This window comes from Oxyura jamaicensis, chromosome 20 (genome assembly GCF_011077185.1).
Source record: "Oxyura jamaicensis isolate SHBP4307 breed ruddy duck chromosome 20, BPBGC_Ojam_1.0, whole genome shotgun sequence".
Taxonomy (NCBI): domain Eukaryota; kingdom Metazoa; phylum Chordata; class Aves; order Anseriformes; family Anatidae; genus Oxyura; species Oxyura jamaicensis.
In genome coordinates, this window is record NC_048912.1 from 3,591,593 (window position 1) to 3,615,090 (window position 23,498).

The window sequence follows — 23,498 nt, forward strand, 5'->3', positions numbered from 1 at the left end:
TGCTGGTGTCAAGTAACAATTGTACATTGCTTGAACTTCATGGACTACAACTTCTTTATTGATTTTTTTTCTGGTAATTTTCTACCATGTTCCTGCAGTTCAGGGAACAGATCAGGAGCCCTCCTGTGGTTAATTTAGCATCTATTAGCTTTTTATCAACTTATTTGTAAATTAATTGCTAGAACTTCCTTGGAAGGAAGAAATGACATCTGATCCTCTGCACTCTGCATGGAGCGAAACCCAACCTGCCGAAAGGAGCAGCGCTCCCACGCCGAGATGTGCAATCTCTGCAAGCAGCAGTGTTAGCACAGAGCCAGCTTGTTTAAATGGTCAAGATAAGCAAGGTGCAGATAGGGCTGACTTGGCATATGTGTTCATTAACTGAGATGTGGGAGCTTTGAACTGAAGAGAGAAGCGATTAAGCTCTAATTGTATCTTCTTTAAGGGGGCATTTTGAACAGCTAACCCTTTTGTAAGGTGGCTCTTTCTACACATATCACGTCTTCCTATGGATAAACAGCCCTTTATCTCACTTGACTTTTCTGTTTTCTTTTCCTTGTGAAATGCTGGATCTGATTTAGGTTCTAACGTAACACCCAGCATACAGTGACTCAAAATTCAATAGATCTTTCTTGTTGTCTCTTTCCTTTTGGAAAGCCCTCATCAATGAAACCCTTGAAGATGTTTTAAATGACCCATATAGAGTAGTGCTCTTTAACTGTGTAATCAGAGATGATTTACTGAATTCATTTCAGGGTGATTGTAGCATGTGTTAAAGGATTGATCAAGAAAAAGAGGAGAAAGTCACCAAGGTTTGTTTGCCTCCCCCCAGAGGGCAATGCAAAGACATAGAAACACTAACTGTGTATGCCACTATCATTCTGGAATAAGGGGTATCCATTAAAAAACAGAAAGCTCAATATGTCAGGTATTTGGAAACTTTCCACTTGCTGCAGGACCAGCAAAAAACTTAGACAGCAGTGACAGATCATGTGGGCCTGCATCCTAGACTGGGTACTGAATCATACGTGCTACTTGCACTCTCTTTTTTTTTTTTCACCAAATGCATCTGCAGATGCAGTTATCTGCTTTGCATATTCATTAGGAACTCAGTTTAGGTGCTGAAATGTGCACCTCTCTTGTATTAAAGGCAGGTTGTCCCTACAGCATAGCTTTTTTACTTTAATTTTTTATTTTGTCTCAGAGCCAGCAGTCACACTACAGACTTGTACAACTTAATTAGGTTAACAAGAAGGATCAAGAAAATATACTGATCAGTTGCAGATCTCAACAGGTACACTTTAGATTTGCTCCATCAACTTTGGCTCAGTACAATTGTGCCAGTTCAAGCAAATTGAAGAAGCTTTTGCCTATCCTGTGAGAGCATCTTGGACTGGGAGTGATCTCATGTGTCATATATATTAGCTTCTGCAACACTCAGGCCCAGGAGATTGCTGTAATCACTTTCTCACTGCTGTTTCTTGGCTTCATGTATTTAAATCAACCTTGGAACATTATACGATTGAACCTTCTTTTAGCTTAATCAGTTTCAAATATTCATTTGTCTTTCCTCTCTGACTGTCTTTCTGTGCCTACTTATCACCTGAGCAGAAGCCAAGACCAAGTTCTCAGCTGTACATATCTCACAAATGAGCTTGTGTAAAAGAGAAAGGAGAGAGAGCTCCAGTGGTCTGTGTGAGGATTAAGGATTACTCTAACAGCATTGAATTTACAGGAGCTTGAAAATGTGGGGGAGATCTGATTCAGGAAAAAAATATGATAATTTGTGGCCAGAGGGAATCAGCAAGGGCTTTAGCCAAACTGGAAATTACCTTTTGGTGCTCCTTTACTACAATTCCCGTAACTCCAATTACAGTAATACACTCAGTTGTTTAACTCGTCTTATAACACCAGGCCTTGTGCATAACTTAATCCATCCAACACCTCTTAATGAACTCATTATTCTTATGATGCCTAACTACGCACGGAGGCTTGCTCTAATTTGAGGACCAGTGTTGAATAAATATATATTTAGGAGACAGAGGGAGCGATTATAGCTACACAAATACAAAACTTTATCCCTGAGGGGATAAGTACATGCCATCCAGCTGGCAACAGCTAGCTTAGGAGGAGGAAATGATGCACAGGGAGATATTGGGGTTACAAAGAGATTTGGGCATTTGGGGTGTGAGGCAAACTGAATACTCTGTTTGACCTGGGCTGAGCTGCAAGTTCTAGTGGTGCCCAAAAAGTCTGAGCTCACACACTGTGTACTAAGCTCTCTGGGACTTCGTAATATTTATCTGAGCTTGAGCCAGCTAGGCAGTAAAGCTGAGCAGAAAATGTGGGTTTTTTCCTCTGCTTTTTGTTCATAAGTACCTATATCCTGAGGTTCCATCAGAATGCCCCAAAGGAGATAAATTCTTTTGAGCTCTAAATTTGTCTTGCCAACAGGAGTACCTTGTTTCGCCATGTTTCCATGAGCACCACCATACCCTCTCCTTCTGAAGGAAGCAGTGAGTAACAAAAATTGTAGTGTTACTGTGTGTGTTTTGCACCGGAATTCTGCCTGCGAAGCCAGAACTGAGGGGCTGATGGAGGTGAAGCTATGACCATGCACTAGCTCTGGTCCACACTGTGTGGATATTTGGATATTGAATGCTGTGCCTCCACGGTGGCTTTGATTCTGAGAGGAGGTTCTTTTTTTTTTTTTTTTTTTTTTTTTCCAATGAATATTGGTTTTATTTGTTTGTTTGTTTTCTAGGGAAATCTAATATTTTTTAGTCAAGATCTTCATTTAGTCACTGAAGTGAGGTTATCTTTCTCCAGGGAATGACCCACATGATCCATCTCTGTCTCTACTAGATTGAATCTGGATTAAGCTCTGTGGTTCTCTCATACTTCCTTTCGTTTAGGACTCATTTCCACAATACATGGGTTTTCCTCTTTATAAACAGACTCTACATTGGGTCCCTTCTATCAATGTACTACCCTGCAGTTCTCAATTATTTTCTGTTTCCCCAAAAGAGAGGACTGTTGCCACTCATCTTGGAGTCTTCACACCTTGGCTCCTGGGAGGTATTCTCACAATCTCCTGCCCATCAGAACTGTTAGATTTTCTAAGTTCAAAACAGGAAAACAAACCAAAACCAAAACAAACCAAAACAAACAAATAAAACACACAAGCTTTGGTCCACAGCTTTGAAATGTTTCTTTCAGAAGGTCTCTCCCACCCTTGAGGAGCAGCGGGTAGAGCTGCTGCAGGATCTGCAGCCTCTGACAGCCTCCTCCTTGCCCTCGCCCTCTGCTCTGCTTTCAACCAGTTCAGACTTTCTTTTCTTTTTTTTCAGAAATCCCCTGCTGCTGGATGGCAGCAGAACATATGCTACAGAATTATGTTTTAAATCTATCTTTAGTCCCAGGCAAAACTCAATATTCAGGGGCATGGTTGGGTCAAAATTATTTCTTCATGGCCTTTGGGTATTCATTAAATACATACAGCTCTGGCATTATTATCCTTTTTCAGTGATGTTATATTACTTTCAATAATAGCTACAATTTAGAAAGTGCAGATCCACCAAAGCAAAAACATACAATAAAAGGTTATAGCTAAACTGCAGCTCCATGAAGTTAAGGGGTAAAAAAGGCAGAGACTTTACGGTTGCATTAAGCTACATGGTACGTGGGGGGTCACTACATGGGTCCTAATTCTGGACAGCATTCAGCCTGTGGAAGCCTACATCCATTCCTCACATAGACACCAGCTCAACATAGTATTGTTTTTTTATTAAAATGTAAGCCTTTTCCCCTCGTTAGGGTCTATTAACTTCCGCACGTTAAACACATGCTTAAGCTTTGTTCAGGACAAGGATGCTTAGGGTGTTTTCTAAGGAAAACCCCAAATGAAATGACCAAAGTTTCCAGCTGGTCACAAGAAAAGCAGCACAAAGACAAAAAGGTGAAATTATTAAAACATTCAAAGCACTCAATCCAATTCTTTAAGTGAAATCAATACTGTTTTGAAGCAGTGAAAATTGATGTAAAACCTTCTTGCACAGAACTTCTGAATTTCCCATTCTGGAGTGGGTGTCTAAACACCCCTGTGATTAATACCTTCGTGTCTGCCTAGCCAGATGGATGCCTGATGGAAGACAGAAACATAATAGCCATGTAAATAAAAATGTCTTTACTAAAGGCCCTACCAAGGCCGGGAAATTTCCTGGCCTGAAAGAAAAGCAGCAAAGCTTAATGGGGGAAAAAAAGTAATTGTCATATGAGTATTTGTAGAGATGAGGCTCAGCAAAAAATGCTGAATAGTCAGAAAGTTGTGGGAAGCTTTGTTGCATATCCAAAATAGTGTTATCCAATGTGAATTGAAAACACGGGTTATTATATGGTGCTGCTGAGAGAGCACCCATGGAACAAAACACTGGTCATCTGGACAGAGGCAGTGGGGCACCGGAGAAGCTACTCAATATCACTTAAACCTCATATGCCAATTTCCTGATACTGTCATTCATCTTTCATTGCTTTGGGGTCTGGCATGGGCTTCATGCCATTCAGCTCAGCGATACCTGCGTGCACAGGCTAATCTGCCAGGGTGAAATTCAGCTCACTTCGTAACAACTCAGCGAAGCTGAGCTGTTTCCACTGGACTCAGAGTACCCACTCCGAGTGAGGACTGTGCCTGTCACCTTCACAAGCTCACTTCGTTGTTCTCACAAGAGACCCGCGGCTCGATGCTGGCTGAGTTACCCCTGTGCAGACAGGAGAGGCCCAGGCGTGCAGCCCAGCAAGCACGCAGGGAACAGAAGCAGCGCTGAGAGACGCAGGGCCCTGCCTGCGGACTGAACAACCAACTGTTAAAATATATCAGCCTGGTTTTGCAAGCCAGCCTCTAGGCTAAAACGTGTGTGAGGGAGTGCAGATGGACTTCGGCACTTAACAGGCAAGCACAAGAGACGGGCAGCTCAACAAAGGGAACCTGCCTGCAGACAGGGTAAAACATATCAAACCCGCCTTCTGCTCTCTCGATACTGCCAGCTTTTGCTGCCCATCAGTTACATTTTCCAGCAAGCTTTCTCCTTCTGTTTTGGCACGTTACCGTGCTGCCCATGGGAGGAATGCAAAAGGCTGTTGTTCTCTTCCAAATATCTCATTACAATTCACCTATGACGAGACGCCTACAAACGCTTGCTAACAGCAGGGCAGGTTGTGCTGTGACAGCCACTCGCCACCCCAGCCAGGCCTGCTTCACCCGCCCCGTGCTCCCCGTCCCCACCACACCTGCCCATTTTGCTGGCCTCGACTGAAGACGCTGCGTTAGTGCAGTTATGTGCACAGCTTAACGCGGCACAGCCCCGACCCGTGAGGAGCCATTAGAGGCTACAGCAGTATAAATAATACATAAATCATTCATAACAATCAATAGCTATATTCCTCAAATGCTTTATTTCCAATGAATAATTCCACCAGTTCAAGTTGTCAGGCATGGCAGCGGGCAAAAAAAGCTGCAAGCGGCTCTGAAAACTTCCCAAATTGTGGCTTCCTGCGGTTCTTTTACCTATGGTAGCTTTTGACGGGCTTTCAAAAGCAGATGAAGAATACAGGAAATCCACAGGCAGCGTGGCTCTGGTGCAGTGCTGACAGCCCGCACTGGAGTCAGGAATGGTATGAATAACAGAGAAAATGAGTTGGCAAAGATAAAACGATTTCCCCAAACTGAAGAGAAGGAGATACACACAGAAGAGAAAAGGGTAGACACCAGGGGAGTTAAACATCCAGGATATACATGTGCCTCCTGAGGTTTACATGCTACTTCCTGCAGTTTCAGAAAGGTATCAGGGGAGATTGAGATTATACTAAGAGATTTGGAGGGGGGTTATTATTATTATTATTATTTTTCTCAAATTCTATAATCTGATACTGTATGAAAACCCTTCAAGCGTGGTTTCAGGACGAACTGTAGCCAACACACAGAAGTGTGTCGTGGCCTGCAGGGCACCAGCAGTGTCTCATGGCTCCCAGCCCAACAGGGAGCGCCTGCCAGGCCACACCGAACCCACCTGCAGAGGGAGGAGGCTGCAGCTTCTGAGGCCCTGCCGTGGTCGAAGCCCTTCTCCTGCTCAGTCTGCTTTGTGTGACGACACCTTTGTTCATCCAACATCATTCGTGGAGCAGACTCCGTGGTGCTCTGACCATTCGCGCCTTTTCTGGAGCTAAGCTGGCTCCAAGGCTGTGATAAGTCACTGACCTGCTGTGGCCAGAAAGAGCTTTTGTGTTTGGATTATGAAGACCAGCACAAGGTAATGCAGTCTCCTCTGGGAGCCCTCGCTTTAGGTAGCAGGGAGCAGCAAATCCAATCCAAACAAACTTCTGCAGTGGCATAGCATCAGTTCTTGACCTTGCCACTACACAAATGCTTCCTAAACGCTAATTAAGCCCTGCAGCTCCTCTGAATGGTGGGTAGAGAAGCACATGTATATTCTTCTACCAAGAGAGCTTGAGACACTCACAACTTGAATAATTTGGCTAAGGTGACACTGTGAGCCTGTGGCAGACACAGCATCTCCTGCTGCTGATGCCTCAACTGCTGCCTTTGTGTTTTGGTCCATACCCATAAAACCACTACATTAGTATGAAATTAGTAAGAAAAGGCTTCTCCCCAGCATGTCGCCATTTGTTTCTGGGGCCAATCACTCATACTCAGAAATACCTAGCTAACTGATGTGGTTTCTTTGTTTTCCTGGACCAGAGTTGTTTTCTTTTTTTCCTGGAAAATCAGTGCTGGCCAAAGTGGTCAGTTTCTGGAAATGGGATATAGTACAAATACTTCTTTTTTTTATTTATTTATTTATTTTTATTTTTTTATGAGTGATACAAGGTCTTTGTGATGCTCATGCTTGCTAGTCACAACCTTATTAGAAAAATTGCTAAGGATTTGGCAACTGCGTTTCAGTTCAAAGCCTCTCATTTATCTGCCTCTGCCTGCCAGCACGGTGACACTCCATCACTTCTGGGAGCCCCTGACACCTCCTATCGACTAAGTGCCACCCCCGCTGCAGCCACTCCAGAGAGAGTGGTGACAAGCATCCTTTACCCACAGATGGACCACAGAAGCCACATCATTACAGTTCCTCTTTTGCAACACCGAAGAAGTTTCTGTAACAATTTCGACAAGCAGTGCTAGCAGAAGCCATTTTTTTAGTCAGGAAGACATCATCCACAGCGCGAGCAGAACGGGATCTTGGCGAGCAGGCACTGCCACCCTCCTCTGACCTACACAAAGCTAAATTAAGGCTACCTGTTGGCCTTCTCAGGACACTGGTGTGACCCCATATATGTTAACACTGACGCCTCCACTGTATGCCCTCCTCTGTGTAGTCCTGTGCATTCTGGGGAAACCCAAGCAGTTGTTCCTCATCTGATTGCAATGCTTAGGTCTAAAAGCAATGAGATGAATTGCAGCCTAGAAGTGGCTAGTTTTTTTTTTTTTTTGCTTGTTGACTGCAAAGGGAGCCTAAAGGATCAGTACAGATGCAGATGTCTGAAGCTTGGCCAGCTATCTCCTCTCCCACCGGTGCATCTACACGGAGTGCTGCACAGAGACATCAGCCTGTGCCCCAGTCACCAAATGAGGCACATTAACACTGACTCTGTTCAAACTAACACAGCGTGCATTGCAAAGAACAGGTTAATTGTCCAGCAACATGAACGAGGAAGCACAACCCCCAGGAACCAAGCAAGGGGTTCCCAGCTTGACAAGCACAAAAGAAGCAGCTGCAGGCCAAGGTCACGCTATGACAAAAAAACCTGCTGTGCCCCAGCAAGAGCTCCTGCCTCCCTCTCATCCTTTTTCACCACTAAACCACATTTTCTATGTAACTGCACCAATTGCCTCTGCCAGGCTTCTACCATTCATCCTTCACCCATCAACACTCTGCTCTGGTTTCTGAAGTACTTTTAATCTTCTCTGACACCCATAATTTTAACGTTACCCCTTTACTGAGGCAATTAAATCTGCTTCCAATACATTCTGTTAGGCTTTAAATTTCAATTTTTAGTACTACTTTTCCAATGGCCCTGGTTCCTTCGCAGTTGCAGCACTTAATTCATGTTTATGCCCAGCTCACGTGGCACCTTCACCACCTGGGTTATTTCCCTCAGCCACAACTCCCTGCAGAATCCAGACTGCAGCCCAGGCTCGCTTTGCACCTCCACAAGAAACATGAAAGCGCATGACAAAAACTGGGATGATTCCTTCGAACTTTGATGGTTTGTGTTCCATAACATTTTACAAGAATTATTAAAAAAAATCCTATGATGGCTACAGTTCTTCTCATTATAATGCATGTAAATTCATAATCCAGTGAGTGTGAAAAATACACAGATAGGGAGAGAGAAAAATCCTAATGAAAACCTCAACAGAGCATGCAATACTTCTGTCTAGCGTTTTTAAAAAGTTGTCCATCGTTAGTCTTCAGAACCACTTACAGTTTACAGCAGAACAGGTCCGTGAATGCTTTTTCTTGCATGATTTGGATAATAAAAATAAAAATAAAGCTAACATGGAAGTTTGTTGCTGCAGGACTGGGTTGTCGCAACAGAGCTTGGACCTGCACAACAGAAGGCTGCCCCACCTGGCTGCTCCCCCTTGTCCTGCGAGTGCAGGGCATTGGCACAGAGCAGCCAAAAAGGCTGGATTGTGCAGGGAAGCTCCAGCAAAACTCTTTTACTCCCCCCCATTTGCACTCATAGCTGCTAACCCCACCTTGGGATCGCTGGGCACAAACACTTGCTGCCTGCTCGCCAGCAGCAGAGCTGCAGCTGCGGTTCCCCAGCCCCGGCCATCCATCAGGCTGTTATTACCACCGTAAACACCGCATTTGTCAACAGCTAATGTTTTGCACAATCAGGGTGTGATGGATTAGGCTTCATTTGAAAGGAAGTGTCAGACTTATGAGGATTAGATCAGCGTGGCTTGCGAGAGTCCCATGGGTGCTGCCTGGTCATGACAAAGTCCCGGTCCAGCAGTTATTTTGCCATCTGTAGGACAGTGACCAAATCCCTCAGGGAATAGTTCTGAAGCCACTTTCAAACCTGGCTGTGAGAGATGTTTATCAAAAAACATGACTATTTGACATCTATGCAATGCTACCACTGCTGGACCCTAAAGCAGAGCAAGATAATTCCCACCAGCCACCATAAGCTACATGAGCAGGACAAGCCACACCACAGCACCTCATTTCCATCCACCCTCAGCTGCTGACATGAGGCACAGAGCCCTGGGAGAAAAAAGGAAAAAAAAATGTGCAAACCTTGCTTCTGCTGAGTGTCCGAGCAGATTTTCTGATCACACCCAGCAGCGCTGTGTGTCTGCTGAACACGGGACAAGGTCCTCCTCTCTGTCTGTCTACAAAGACGCGTGCTTGGGGAGATGGAGGAGGCCTTGCTGATGCTCAGCACTCCTCATGCTGCATGTCTGCCCCCAGAATGTTTTGTCAGACAAAGCCGGGGGTTCCGAGTGCCTGTGTGCTCGTGCTCCATGGCAGAGCTCAGCTCCATGGGTCAGTTTTGTCCCAGCACAGGCGTCTTCTCAGGTCCTGGGGCAGAGCTGATGCATGGCTCTGTTCTTACATGGGCTGTAAGGGTTCTTTTACAGAGATGCAGATCTACTGAAGTTGGTGTTTTTGTGGGATTATGATCATTTTGGGGGCAATAAAATCATGGGGAAAGCCACAAGTCTCACCCAGACTAGCTCTACCAAACTCATATTTTTTGACTCAGGAAACACAAAATCTGGCTTACAAAATGGACTTGTCTGAAACCACACCTGTGTTACTCACAACACATCTCATCTGCCTTCTGCTTTGGTTTTATTTGCCAGAGCTCTGCTGGCATCTTCCTTTTTTTTTTTTTTTTTTTTTTTTTTCATGGCGGGGGGGTTGGGGAGGTTGTTTGTTTGTTTTTTCTCTCATCTTTGGCTGTCTCAACTGGCTGCCCCGAGGAGCTGTGGGTGCCCCATCCCTGGCAGTGCCCAAGGCCAGGCTGGATGGGGCTGGGGGCAGCCTGGGCTTGGGGCAGGGGTTCCTGGATATGGCAGATGGGTGGAATTAGATTGGCTTTAAGGTCCCTTCCCACCCAAACCATTCTGTGTTTTATGATGGCTTAGCAGCTTCATTACCCACACTGACTCCCTGAGTTCCTCCCTGGGATGCATTTACCCTCTTCTTTGCTCCACAGCTCCAGGTCCCAATGGGGGGAAGAGCTACCAGCTGTGGATACTTAGCTAAGAGAAGGCAGAGTCACAGCAAAAACAAGCAAGAAAAAAAATCAAGCAAAATATTACATTAATTCTTCTTTACCTCAGCTGGTGGCTGAGGCAGGAGGGGAGTGTGGCCAGCAAGCAGCACAGCCCATTTTGGCCTCCTGTCCTCAGCTGGTGGGCCAGGCTTCCTCCCATTGAGGGCTCTGGGAGTGTTTGAAAGATCCCAAGCAAAGCTGCTCTGGCAGAGCACGAATGCTGCCGCAATGCCTGTCCCTGCCCAGAGGCAGGGCTGCACGCTCAGGCAAGCAAAATGGCCTGGACGCGCTGCCCGCGCCGGTGCCAGAGCCTGCAAAGTGCGGCTGGCTGCAGGGCGTGGGACAGGGAGTGCACGGGCTGGATGGCAGCTCCCCAGCAGCAGCCCTCCCTTCGTGGAGCAGCAGGAGCTGCACAGACATCTCACACCACTGCTGTCCCCGCTCCAGCTCCACACCACGCATCCCTCGGCCTTGCGGGGCTTCAGCTTCCCCTGCACAGCCCAGACGTGCACAGCATTGCTGCACCCCAAGGTGCAACGAGTTGGGGAGGATCTACTGCTGCTAGGGCATGGCAGGTGGGGATTCGTCACACCATCCCATAACAGCCAAACCAGACCTTTTAATCTTTTCCCACAGTTAATGAGAATGTTTTTACTAGGTATTAGGTGAACACTGTTGCTGTCTTTTTTAAATTGGATCGGTGATATTTAGCAGCCCGTTGTTATTTAGAACCAAGGGCTGCTATATTAGTATTATCATCTTGTCATCAATTAGCTTTTAATTAACATGAATTAAATCTTTTTTTTTTTTTTCCCTAACTGGGGAGGGGGAAGAGCGGAGTAAACAGCAGGTGTATGCGAAGTGGCCCCAGCCACAATTTCACAGAGCAAACTATGAGCCACCAAACACTGGAGGCACTTCCCAATGCACACAGTAACCATTAGGAACATGAGGAGCTGAATTATTTTCTGGTGCCCTCTCTACAGATTTGATCTATAACCACTGCTTGGAGCTGGGATTCCCCCTCTCCCTCCAGCATAGCCAGGCCAGATGGCCACTGAGCAGTGGGGTTTGTGCACTTAGCTTGTGCAGCTAACATACAAAGTTTGGGTGGGGAAGTCTATCTAGAAAGGGGAAGTCTACTCTGATGTGAGTAAAACAAGCACTGAGAGAGAATAAGGTTTTTCACCTTAATTTTCTCACCTTTTCTCCCATTGTTGAAAAAATAATATGTCTGGGGAGGCATTGTAGTTGTTTTGTTTTTGTTGCTGTTATTCACTTGTTTGTTTTGTTTGTTGCATTTTATGCTCAGCATGTGTGAAAATTTCTCTACTACTCAACTGTCATACGTGGGCCAACTACCCTGTTAAGCATTTGCTATGCATCGCCATTTGTGCAAAGCTCTCACAATGGAGAGTGACACGGAATTTTGGGGTCTATTCATGGAGAAAAACTCTGGTTAGAAGAAAAGTAAAAACTGGTCATTCTGCAGAGTTTGAGTGCCTGGCCTGGAAGTATGCTGGGGATGACAGGGTCAGGGATGGTTGGAGCAGTGTTGGAACCGTCCTGGGGGATTGCTATTGCAGTTTGGAGAGAGGGTTTTAATCCTTTGGAGGAGATACACTAGACATGGAGCAACTTGTTTCTTCCAAGTGAACCAGTGGTTATGCTTCTGTCTTTAAGCACCATTTCAAGGTGAAAAAGAGAAACAAAGTAGGAATTTGTGGGAAGAACCCAAAGCATTCCTAAACCCTTTTGGTTTAAGCGTTTCTGGTGTCTGCAACCTTAGATAAACATGGTCGGAAAAGCTTACATGGTTGTACAAATCAAAGTCCTTACCCTGAAGGTAATGCTGGTTGTACCTCCGCTGAATCAGTCTGGTTGCTGGAGTTTCCTTGCAGGACTGGTCCACAATTCCTCACCCATCTGGGTAAACCCTTCATCTCTGCTTGCCCACAGCAGCATCCTCATCAGCCTGTCTCAGATGCAAGTCCTGAAGAAGGACAGAATTTAAGTCAGCCACAGTCAGAATTAAATAAAAATATAGGGTTTCTCTCCACCTCTTTTTGTCTCTTGAAATTACCTTTCAGTTCAGTCCCGGACTGCATAATTCAAAGCTGATGGGAAATGAAAGTCACGGTCCATGGAGAGTTAATGGCTACCTAATAGCAGCCAAAAAAAGTAGGGGGAAGATTTATCCTTCCCTCACCCCTAAATGCACCTGAGTTGAGAAGAGCGATAAATCAACTGCTCTGTTGATAGTTTCTCTTTCAGAGCAAGCTTATCATTCCATTTTATCCACCTCATCATCTTGTGGACCTACAGACTGGCAACAAATAGGCAGCTCCAGAAAGCCTCGAGTTGACATTAAAGAGAAAAATGTCTCCCATCTCGGTGTTTGTTTATGCACACTGATTCCACTCCAGAGTCATCTGTACAGCATTCCCCTCTTGCCACCCATCTGAAATAAAATAAAAACCAAATAAATCCCAGCAGCCTGAAGTTAGGGAAGGCTCAGCAGTCCTGAGCAATGATGCTGGACACAGACTCAGGGGAGCTGACCTGAGAACCTGCCCAGAGAGATTTGCTTCAGCAACTCCCCGGGAGGTGTCGCCCCCAGCTCCCCCAGCTCACAGATGACTGTGCCCATCCTCTGCTTTTCCCCCAGGATGAGCTGCTGGGGAAGGCAAGTGATGAGGACAAAAGGATGTTCCCTCCCCTTCTACCTCTTGGTTTCCCTCTCTAGCCTCCAATTTTGTCATATCCACTCTCAGACTTGTCTTCTTTTACAGATGCAGGAAAAGTGTCCACCTAGCCCTGCACGTTGCCCAGAGTACCACCTGCAGCCTCTTTTAGCTCAGGAACTTTTTTGAGACTGAAGTAGCCTGTGGATTCAGCAGCCCCCAGCACGTCCCCTGTATTCTTTGCAGATAAAAATTCAGCTCGCTCCAAGCCAAAGCCCTACAGCAACACTAAGCCCTCCAGCTGGCCCTGGTTCTGGCCTTTCATCCCTGTTAGCAACTGCTATCAGCAAAATTAAAAGCAAGGTGCTTCTCCTGGGAATTATAATGTATTTGGAGCTGCGACCTTACATTATGGTTAGCCACACTTGCGAGCCTGTAACTCTTCCTGAGTTACTTCTGTTGTCGCCATTACTGTCGTGCTCATTTGTCCCCCAGGCTCTAACAAACATCTCTGCAAGAGCCTCGCCAGCTGTGAGCTCACCGTGATGGCTGCTTTACGGGGAGGGAGGGAGGAGAGGAGCAGAGTCGCATTTGGCTGAGGCTGCACAGGAAATACAAAGCAGAACATAAAACTGAAGTCTGCAAAGTCTCATCTTAACATCCCATTGCCACGTCATACTGAGGGTAAGAAACAATTCTAAACCTGTCATTTGGAAATCTGCTTATAAATAAATATTCATATATTAAGTAAAACGTTAATTGGGATTTTCCTGTGAAGAGCCTAATGTGGTAGACATGTCTGCAGACACTTAGCTAGGGAGTTACAGGAGACACTTCCCAGTAAATAAGTGTGATGCACTGGGCACGTTCTGAATGTAAAGCACCAGGCTATTCTAGTTTGCTCTATTTTTCTCCCTCCTCATCCTGCTGGGTTGAAGTCACTCACACCTTTTTGGTTTCCGATGTAGTGTTGCTGTAAGAAGTCCCATTGCCTGCTTTGCTACAAGAAGTGCGAACTTTTATCTCCCTGCTGCAAGAGAGCAGTAAATCAGAGCGAGCTGACAGCTTTGTCTCGCAGCCTGTTATCCATAGGCGAGAGGATGCCTCCCCCGAGATCCCATTAGGTGTACTGTCTCCACCACTAAACTTTCAACAAGCACATTGGCAGAGACCTGCATGTCAAAGAGAGTCCGCCAGCTAATGATCAGTGGGAATTCACTGTCTCGTGCTCCTTCTCTCCTGCGCCCACCTCTCCTTCCTTTCTTGCTCACACTTTATTCTCAAGTTTATTAAATATAGGCTCTGTTTAGTGAAGTTTCATCACTTAGAGCCCATGTAACTGCTTCTGTTAAACTGATGCTGTGTGTGGTACTGCAAGCAGGAGCAAAGCCTCCTCTGCACGGGCAGTTAGAGGACACCATGAGAAGTGACTATAAATCCTATCTTTCTGTTGCTGACACTCAAAAAGAAAGCAAGGCAGAGTGACAGGGTCAAATAACTGGATGCAGCAAACCCTCATTAAGTCTAATAAGCTGCTCGCCTCCCAGGTACAATGCAGCCATGACTCACAGGTACAGGCGGAAGGCACATGTGGAGCTCCTCTCCCCCTCCCCAAAATTACAGGCACATCCCCAAGACTGAACCCATCGATGGATACGTGCAGTGGTGTGTGCAGGGGAGCTGCAAATTGGAAAACAAACAAACAAAAAAAAAAACAAAAAACACCAACAAGTCCTTTGGAGGAAGGGAAGCTTCTGCCATTGATAATATACCTGTAGGACACCACTGCCCAAGGCTCCTCAATAAAGGACGTGCAATGGAGCCTTGCTGCAGCCACCGGTCCCAACCTTACTGACTGGCTGTCAGCCTGGCCTCCGAGGTCCCTTCCTCTCCCCCACGCTGGAGGACAAGAACAAGATCTGCAAGTTTCCCCATGAACCTGAGCAGAGCTGCGGGGGATGTAGTGGCCCTGTAGCACCCTGTCTCAGCCACAGCCTCTCCCTGCAGGAGAAAGGATGGAGAGCTCTCGTCTGGGAGCAGTTATAAGAGCAGCAGCACGGTGAAGGCAGCAGGTCCCATTTGATGGCCATCGTGCATGTGGTGAAGATGCTGGAAATGCTCTCACTCCCTGGGAGGGGAGCACACCTTGGGGAAAGCTCAGCAGGGTACCTAAAAAAGCCAGTGTACTCGTGGCAAATGCACTAGCCGTTTCCATCAGTGGACGTGGCACTCACAATAGCTAGAGCAGTGGATTTCTGTATGAGAGCTCCTAGCTCAATAGGGCAGAAGCAGCCCTTAGATGAGAAAAGCAGGGCAGGAGGCATTTCAGGACTAAGAAACGGAAACTATGGAAGCCCTTACTAAGGTCAAAACAAAGGTGCCATGAGCAGACGTGAGAAGAAAGGCGGGGAGAAAAAGCTTACAAAGCATTTCCTATAGCTGTTTTCTAAAACACGTGAGAAGTTTTAGTCTAGGAGCCTGTGGAAAAGAAGTTTTTAGCTATGTCTCTGCTTCCACAAATAGTTTTCTAAAAATACCAGAACCCAGCAATTATCACTGGAATTATTCGATATTTATTGTCATTCACATGCTGATGTAGACAAAAGGCGCTTACTAGATGTCAGCCAAACCCTGGACCTTTTTTTTATTATTATTTTTTTCCCCTCTTTCTGTGCTCTGGATAAGTAGATCAAATGGAAATCTCTATCCTTGCTATATAACTTCCACTGATTAGGCTCAGCAGGTGCAAGACAGACTCCAGAGCACACTCACTCCAAATTTTACTCTCCACTGATTAATCCAACCTGACATAAGTCAAAAACTCACAGAATAGTTTTGGTTCTACATGCACAGCATCATTGCAAGCTAGCAAAAAGTGCATTCACTTTCCTTGTGGGCTTTCATACATAAGTGCTATCCGCAGAGCCAACATCATGGCAGGAACAAGCCTTGCAGTGGGGGGTTCAGGTCTTAAATCCAAAGCTGAGGTTGTGCCCCTTCGCGCGGCACAGTAACAGTGAATGACCCTCCGAGCACTCATTAAAGTAAAGCCCAGCAGATAACAGAGAGAACAAGGCAATTAATCCCTGCTGGAGCCTCCGGAGCCCAGTGAAGAGGAAAGAGTGAGTCAGTAAATGATGCTCCCTCCTGACAACATTTCCTGAGGTTCGGAGCCAGCTCAGAGGTGTCGCTGCATGTCTGTCCCTTTGCAGAGTGCAAACGGGGAGGAAAGCAAAGCCCCGAAGATGAGCATGCTCTTCTTCACTGAGATATATTGCACACAGGGAGTGGAAATAAGGATGAACCAAGGGGTGCTGAAGAGAGAGATGGATGTAAATAAGGCTGTTCTCAGCTGGGATGGGTGGTCACAGCCCAAAGAGAAAAAAAAATAAAAAAATTCACATCCACTTTATGAACCTCGACCAGCTGCGTGTGAAGGCTCACACCTGGCAGCGTTTCCCACCCACTTTCCCATCTCTTTGCACTGAGATGTGTGGGAACACGGCAGAGACACACTGGGCTGCCCCCTGAGAAGTGAAAGAAGCTTGAGAACCATTTTTCTCAAGTTTAACAGAGGGGGGAAATTATTTTCACCTAAGTTGCAGTGACTTCACAGGACAAACAGTCATTGCCCCTGCTGCAGAGCCCCCGGGCAGCCTGTCCCGAGGGAGCTGGATTCAGCAGAAGACGCAGGAGGCACTGTAGCTGCAGAGTGCAGTGGTAGCACTGCCTTGCAGCGAATGCAGGAGCCTGTTGCTACATGCTAGCATGAGAAACTAAGCCTTTCCAAGGTGCAAATTGGCTGTGAAGAGTAAAGTGCTCTCTGACTTCTCTGCAGCCTGAAATATCCCCGATATACACGAGGGAGAGCAGGGATCTATAGAGGAGCCACTGAAACACAGAGGGAGATGAGTATGTGTGAAATGTTTCTCTTTCTCTGACACAGTGGCTTATTTGAATTGAATTACTTTACTAAACTACTTTTTTACTCCTTGAAGCCACTCTCCAACCGAACCAACACCCTCAGCCCACAGGAAAGCCCCCACCAGCCATGGACTGCAGGGTGCCCAGATGCCCACAACAGACACACACCTTCCTGAGGAGTTGTACCAAGAGCTCTTTTCCTCAAACCCAGCCACTCTGAAGGCACACAGACTTTTCTAGCACACACCTGTCTCACCAACACATGAATGAGATCCCACACGTCCCAGCATCCAATTCCCAAAGCCCCGTGAACTCACCTGGGCTGGTTGGCTTCTCCATGGCATGCAGTGATGGGGATGAAGCCAGTCCTCCTCTAGTGTTATTTTACACTAAAAATAGAGTTGCAAGGCACAATTCTGACCTTGACTTAACCCTTTCTAGAGATGTGTGTCAGAATAAGAGCTGTACTTCTAAAACTCCTAAGTGGGAACCAGAGGGAGGTTCAGATTTGGCTGGGAGGTGTGGCTCTCATTTGCCTCTATGAGATCAAGAAACAAACCCCAAAAAATTACAATTTAATGTCTTCTATCTTGTGCTTTTCTGACAGCTCCATAGGGGACCTCAGAAGCAGAGTAGCAGCAATATTGCAGGCACACTGTGAGCATAATGGATTTTTCAGTTCATTTGGAAAATAAAACAGAGCTGTTCTGTGTTGACCTGAAACATTTTTTCCACTATAATGAGAGAAAAGGAGCAAAAATTCACCTTCAATCAACTGCAACATCCTGTTTGACCCAAAATGAAAGCTTTCATTTTGTTTTCATGTTACTCAACCATTTCTTAATTCACACTAAACTCAAAACAAAAAACATTGTCAAGGAAAAAGGTTTTGCCTCTACCGAAATAGATTTCCTTACCCCTCCCTCCCATCTGGAGCTTTCTGCACTAAATGCAAGTGGAGCCTGTGAACTATTTTGATTTGTTTTTGAACTACATGGAAAGTGAAGGGAACCTGTACTGCCGTTCGAACCTCCCTGGCCCCATAACCTTGGCTGAAGCTAGCGGATCATTAACGGCACGGCAGGCACCTCCTCGTGCAGTGCCTCCCTTCCCCACCACGGCTGTAATAACAGGAGCAGCTCCTGCAAATTAGCAGTTTTAACCTCCTCTCCTGCCCCATCCAAATATCTATAATGAAGGCAATTCTCAGCTCGGGAAAGGTGAACCCTCCTTCCGCTGATGGCTACCTGCTAATCAACTGCAGAAGTGCCCCCCGCTCTACATCTTAAAAAGTGTTATTAATGGCTTGGCGTCCCCTGGAGAACAGCGGGAGGACTGAAAGTAAACTGTCAGGATATGTCAGGATTTGAGGCGCCGAGCAGCTCTAATTGAAATCTTCTCTGTCATTTGCTCATCAGGAATGTAGAGCTTCTTCTTTGAATGAAACATTAGACACCGGCCTGACAGCTCCAGGTGGAAGATTATTCGGCAGCCTAATCGCTCCCTGACAGCCCCTGTTCCTCCCACATCAGCATCTATTAACCTTCGTTTTATTCAGACCCTTTTATGCCTTTTTCATCTGTGGCTCTGGGTGTTTTGGAGCAAGAGCTGACCAAACCCCACCTGGGACAGGTGAGCTGTGCTTCATCACAGCACAGCTAGGATGCCAGTCAGCTCTGCTCTCTGGGATGGAAATCTCCAGGAAAGAGGTTTCCTTGCAAAACTATTGATCTGGTTGGGAAGGAGACAACTGTTTTGCCAGCAGTTGCAATGTTATCAAAAGATTTGCACTTTTGGGGTGTACAGTTTAAAGCCCCAAGTCATGGATGAAGAAGTCACTGTGAAAAAATCAACTTTAATTTAACTTTTGTGATAAGTCAGTAGTGAACCTTTATGTTTGCAGAGAAAAGCTCAAAACCAGACGCGAGTGCACCCTCAAGGCTTAAACCCTGGAAAACAGATAAAAAGAACCCAAAGTTTATCCTCTCTAAATCAAGACCATATGTCTCTTGAAAGTTGATGCTATAACTCAAAGAGGAGTTATGGGTTTGATGCAGAAATTATTAGCTGAGGTTTCCTGAGCTGTATTATGCAGGGAGTCAGGCTAGATGATGATAATAGTCCCTCCTGGCCCTCAGCTCCATGAATCCTTCTCCTGAGCGCTTTGCCATTGTCCCCAAATTGTCCTTCCCTGTTTTATACTCTTGGGTCCAGATTCTCAGAGGCATTCAGACATCTAGCACCAGGCAGGGATTTTACAGGGGGAAATAAAGGCATTGTAGCCCCTCCATAACCTCTCCCTCACCCGTTCCAGTTCTTTCCATTCACTCCGAGCCCCCAGGCAGACCCAGGGAGGCAGAAAACCCGTGGCAATGAGCAGACCGAGGCACTTCAGGCATCGAATCAACCCAACCCAGTGACACAGGTGCCTGTCACCAGCACCACCTTCAAGCTCCCCTTGTGGATCCCAGAGGTCTGCCTGTCCCTGCTCAGCTGCTCCAGACCACCCGCTCCTGCCAGCTCCTCGACAGACGCTCCTCAAGTAGACAGGCAGCAGAGTGGCTGCCTGGAGCTCAGTAGAAGGCTCATCCTTTCAGCTGCCGTCTTTATCCCTCTAACCCCACATGAAGCTCCTCCTTGGGTGCCTCCCAGCTCACCAGCCTCCCCTGCAGCACGGTGAGGCTGGCCGGCTGCTCCTGGTTATGGGTTCTTGCCGCACCACCGGCTGCTCCGCTTGACTCCTGGCTGCACCACATCCTCGTGCCATCCATGCGCCCAGATGCCCAGAGATTGAATCCTCCTTTCTCACACGATTCTGGCAGATTTTGCTTCAGCCTTGGTCCAGATTGCCTTTGCTGGCTCCAACTGGCTCAGCAATGCAATAGCAGAGCCATCTCCCAAATACATCTCTCTTGTGAAAGGACACCAGCAGCCTCCCCCAGGCTCTGCTGCTGTGTGCGAAAGTCAGGACCGCTGAAACGTGCCCTGAGTCGTGTCAGTGGGGAGGAGACACAGCCTTCAAGTGGTGATGCTGTACTTCTGCAAAGTAGTCCTGGAAACCTGTAATGCAGCCTCCCACCAGGGCTTTCCAGCCCCATTAATAATCTGAAATAAGATTGAGCCCCTGCCCGGCAGAGCTTCCAGCAAAGTCAGATGAGCCAAAGCAGAATGTGGATAATAGTTGAGTGTTGGAAGGGAATGTGGGGAAGCTGGATTTGCGAGAAGAGAGAAAAAGCTGCCTGGTGGAAAGGTGAGCAATGTCCAAAGCAAGGAGAGCATGACTGAAGGTGTAGCAGCAAGAGTGAAGAGTGAGGGAATAGGAGAATGAAAGGGCTGTGAAATACAATAACTAGACGTACAAACAACAGTCAAGTTTCATTTTCAATATGTAAGGCTGTGTACATCAATACAAAGGTAGTCTACTGTCAAGACATAAGGATGAACACCCCTCCTCCAGGGAGAAGCTGCTGCCTTTCCAGAGGAGTTCTGGTGTGACAAGGCTCCATCACCATCCATCCAGGCACTGAGACACATGAGCTCTCTGACAAGGCAGGATCAGGTGAGGGGGAAGAGAAGGGCAGTAAGGTGCCACGATGAGACTGCTACATATACAAACAGCAAAGGTAACCCTTAATCCAAGCCCTCACAGGGAGCTTTTGGAGATTCTTTGCTTTCCAGACTTGTATTTATCAGGCAGTTGTCAAGGCACAATGCAGTGAAACTTGAGCAGGGCAGCATAGGATGGAAAGCAAAAAAATAAATAAAAAAAAAAGTTCCTTCATGGATCACAGGTATGTATCCTTAGAGTACACAATTGCCACTTCCCCTTCTATCTCTCATTTCCTTAAAGGGAAAATGCTAGAAATATAAAAATAAAATAAAATAAAATAAAATAAAATAAAATAAAATAAAATAAAATAAAATAAAATAAAATAAAAAAGCATTAAGCTATTCCTTTTTAGATACCACCACATCAGATATCTATACATCAGTTGTTTCACAGGAAATATTCTGATTTTACACTGTTAAAATCTCTCAGTCAGTTCATGCATGGTACCAGAAGATTTTTAATTGTTAGGCTTGTCTTTATTTAACAGAATATATTTAATGGAGTCTGCAAATCTGCTGAAATCACAGTTTCCAGCATATAATAAAGCACAAAGGAAACTGGGGGTTTCTCATGCCAATTAAGAATCAATAGCCCTGGATCTGGAGGTCTTATCCCACGTCACAAGACAGAATTGGATTTTGGATATGCAGCTAGTGAATAATTGCCCCAACACACACACACAACCCCAAGAAAGGAGCTCTGCTTCACCAAGAAAGCAGACTGGGCACAAGCTACCACAGTTGGATAGAGAGCCAAGTTTTCCCGCAGGTCAATGATACTTAAGGGCTTGAATTTAATTCCAGCTGACTTCTAACATGGAAAGAGAGGATATTGAAGGAGCACTCCTGGATTTAGGTGTGGCAGCAGTATATTTACTGTTGGAGGAGGACAGAATCCTCCTGAGAATTATGAGAGGAGGTTAAGCACGTGTATCAGGCATGAGCTGATTGCAGAAGATAATTTACTTGCTTCCAGTGACAGTGATCCCAGCCCTGCCCCCTGCATATGTTCAGAGAAAGGACGAATATGTTTGCTGGCAGTTGATGTTTAGATCTGAATTAGAGGAATTTGACATGCTATGACCCCCTACCGAACAGTAAACCTAGAAACAGGGTCAGGAGTACTTACTGTGAGGTGACTTTAACACTGCCAATTCTATCTGCATAGTAAGCATTAAGATTGTAATCATTATTTACAGCCCCCACAATGCAGCTCACCTGAGTAATGCAAGTAAAGAAAAGGCTTGGAAAGACAACTACTGAAGCTTATTTACAATGGCTCCATTGGATCGCAGCACTCTCCAGATGCATGTTAAAATGGCAATAAAGGAAGCAAAAGCATTTTTAAAATCTGCTGTTATAGCTTTGCATTGGTGACATGTATTTAAATCATCTGCATGCCATCAAACATGGGTTCCAATTTAAATGTCACTGTGGAAGCTTTCTCTCATCCCTTCGCAAAGTCATTTGTCACCTTCCAATTCATGGCAGTGAAAGGAATTGAGCAGAAGATTAGACAAACAAATGAAAAATCTACGTTTTTAATGTAAAATACAACCCTTGAAACCTCTTACTGTATTTTTTTTAAATATCACCATTCAAGAAAAGGAAGGAAAGAAAACAAAACACTACTATCACTAAAGGAAACAATAGACAAAGCAAAAGCCTTTCTCTTTGCTTAAATGATGGAACAAATAACCAAGTGAAGTAGGCATTAAAGCTGATCATCTGGCTGCCCAAATGCATGTTTACCATTCAATTTATTACCATGTTGTGATGAACTTGAATAAGGTATGGTGGAAAAATAAAAAAGTGATAGAACTTTTTCCACAGTTCTTAATATTAACATCAAGAAAACAATGTAATTTTCCGAAGTACAGAAATGGGTTCTTATTTTCTGGTAATCTGACAAAGTTTCTTATATATCCCGTTATTTTTTCCAAAAATTCCCAGTTTATGCTGCCCCAAAATTATAACATTCTTGTAAATGTGAAAATCTTTGACACCTTAATGCTTCTTTTGAACAGTAATCTCATTTTTGTCTTAGGCAAAATACTATAAACATAATCTGTAAGTAATATAAATGGTCCCCGTAACAGAAGACACTATTAAGCCATTATTTCATTTTTACGTTTTAATGGCAACTATAGAACAGCCATACAAACATGGATTATATGATAGCAACGATAAAAAATGGTTACTTACAGTCAGAGTGCCAAATGTGTGAGTCCTAAGTCATCCAATATTGCTCCTGATGCCAAAATATAACCTTCTGCCTTTCCACCTTAAGGGAGAAGATGTTTCAAGTCAAAATAATTTTAAGACTGGTTGCTGGTAGACACAAAATTTGTCTGCAGTTCTTTATTATCAACTGTGTATTTGGTTTGTCTTATCAGAATGAAAGTTTTGAATCTTTCCCCCAAAAGCCCAGACTCTGCAGTCTTGTGATTGAGATGAGTATCACTGTTCTGGCATAAAAATAATCAAGACTGTAACTTGGACCCAGATGGAAAATTAAATGCCTTGAAAGCGTACATCTCAGGTTATAATACCAAAAGATGGCATTAAAACCATTTAGAATGTCTTTTTCAGGAGTCTCATCATTTGATGCCCAGCCTAGGCTTTGACGGAGCCTTGAACCATGAGTGCACTCACAAGGTCTACTCACTTGAGTAAAATTACTTATGAGCTTCAATTTAAAACCAGCTCAAAGTAGGAGGTTTTTGTTCTAGTAATGTTACCAGGCTTTGGGTCAAGATTAAATTTCAGACAAAGTAGAAAACACAATTTCACCACCAGAATAAGACATGAGTCAAAATCAGTGCTGAAAAGGGGATTGGGACCATCCTGCCTGGTACATGATTACTGCCCCTGGTATAAAGGCAGAGGCAAGAAGGTGCAGAGCTGGGAGTGCCCTGTCTTTATACTATTGTCACTGATTATGAAACTGCACCCAAACACTTGGTTTTGCTAGTATTG

General features: G+C 45.3%; 1 long non-coding RNA gene across 1 annotated transcript; it reads right to left on the bottom strand.

Moving 5' to 3' along the window:
• Window positions 1-5,454: 5,454 nt before the first annotated feature.
• On the bottom strand, window positions 5,455-23,003 carry LOC118176845. The gene is made up of 3 exons (XR_004755551.1): window positions 22,725-23,003; window positions 12,142-12,295; window positions 5,455-6,253 (listed from the first exon to the last, which is right to left on the bottom strand). It is a non-coding gene; the product is annotated as an uncharacterized LOC118176845 (long non-coding RNA).
• Between the last annotated feature and the right edge of the window lie 495 nt (window positions 23,004-23,498).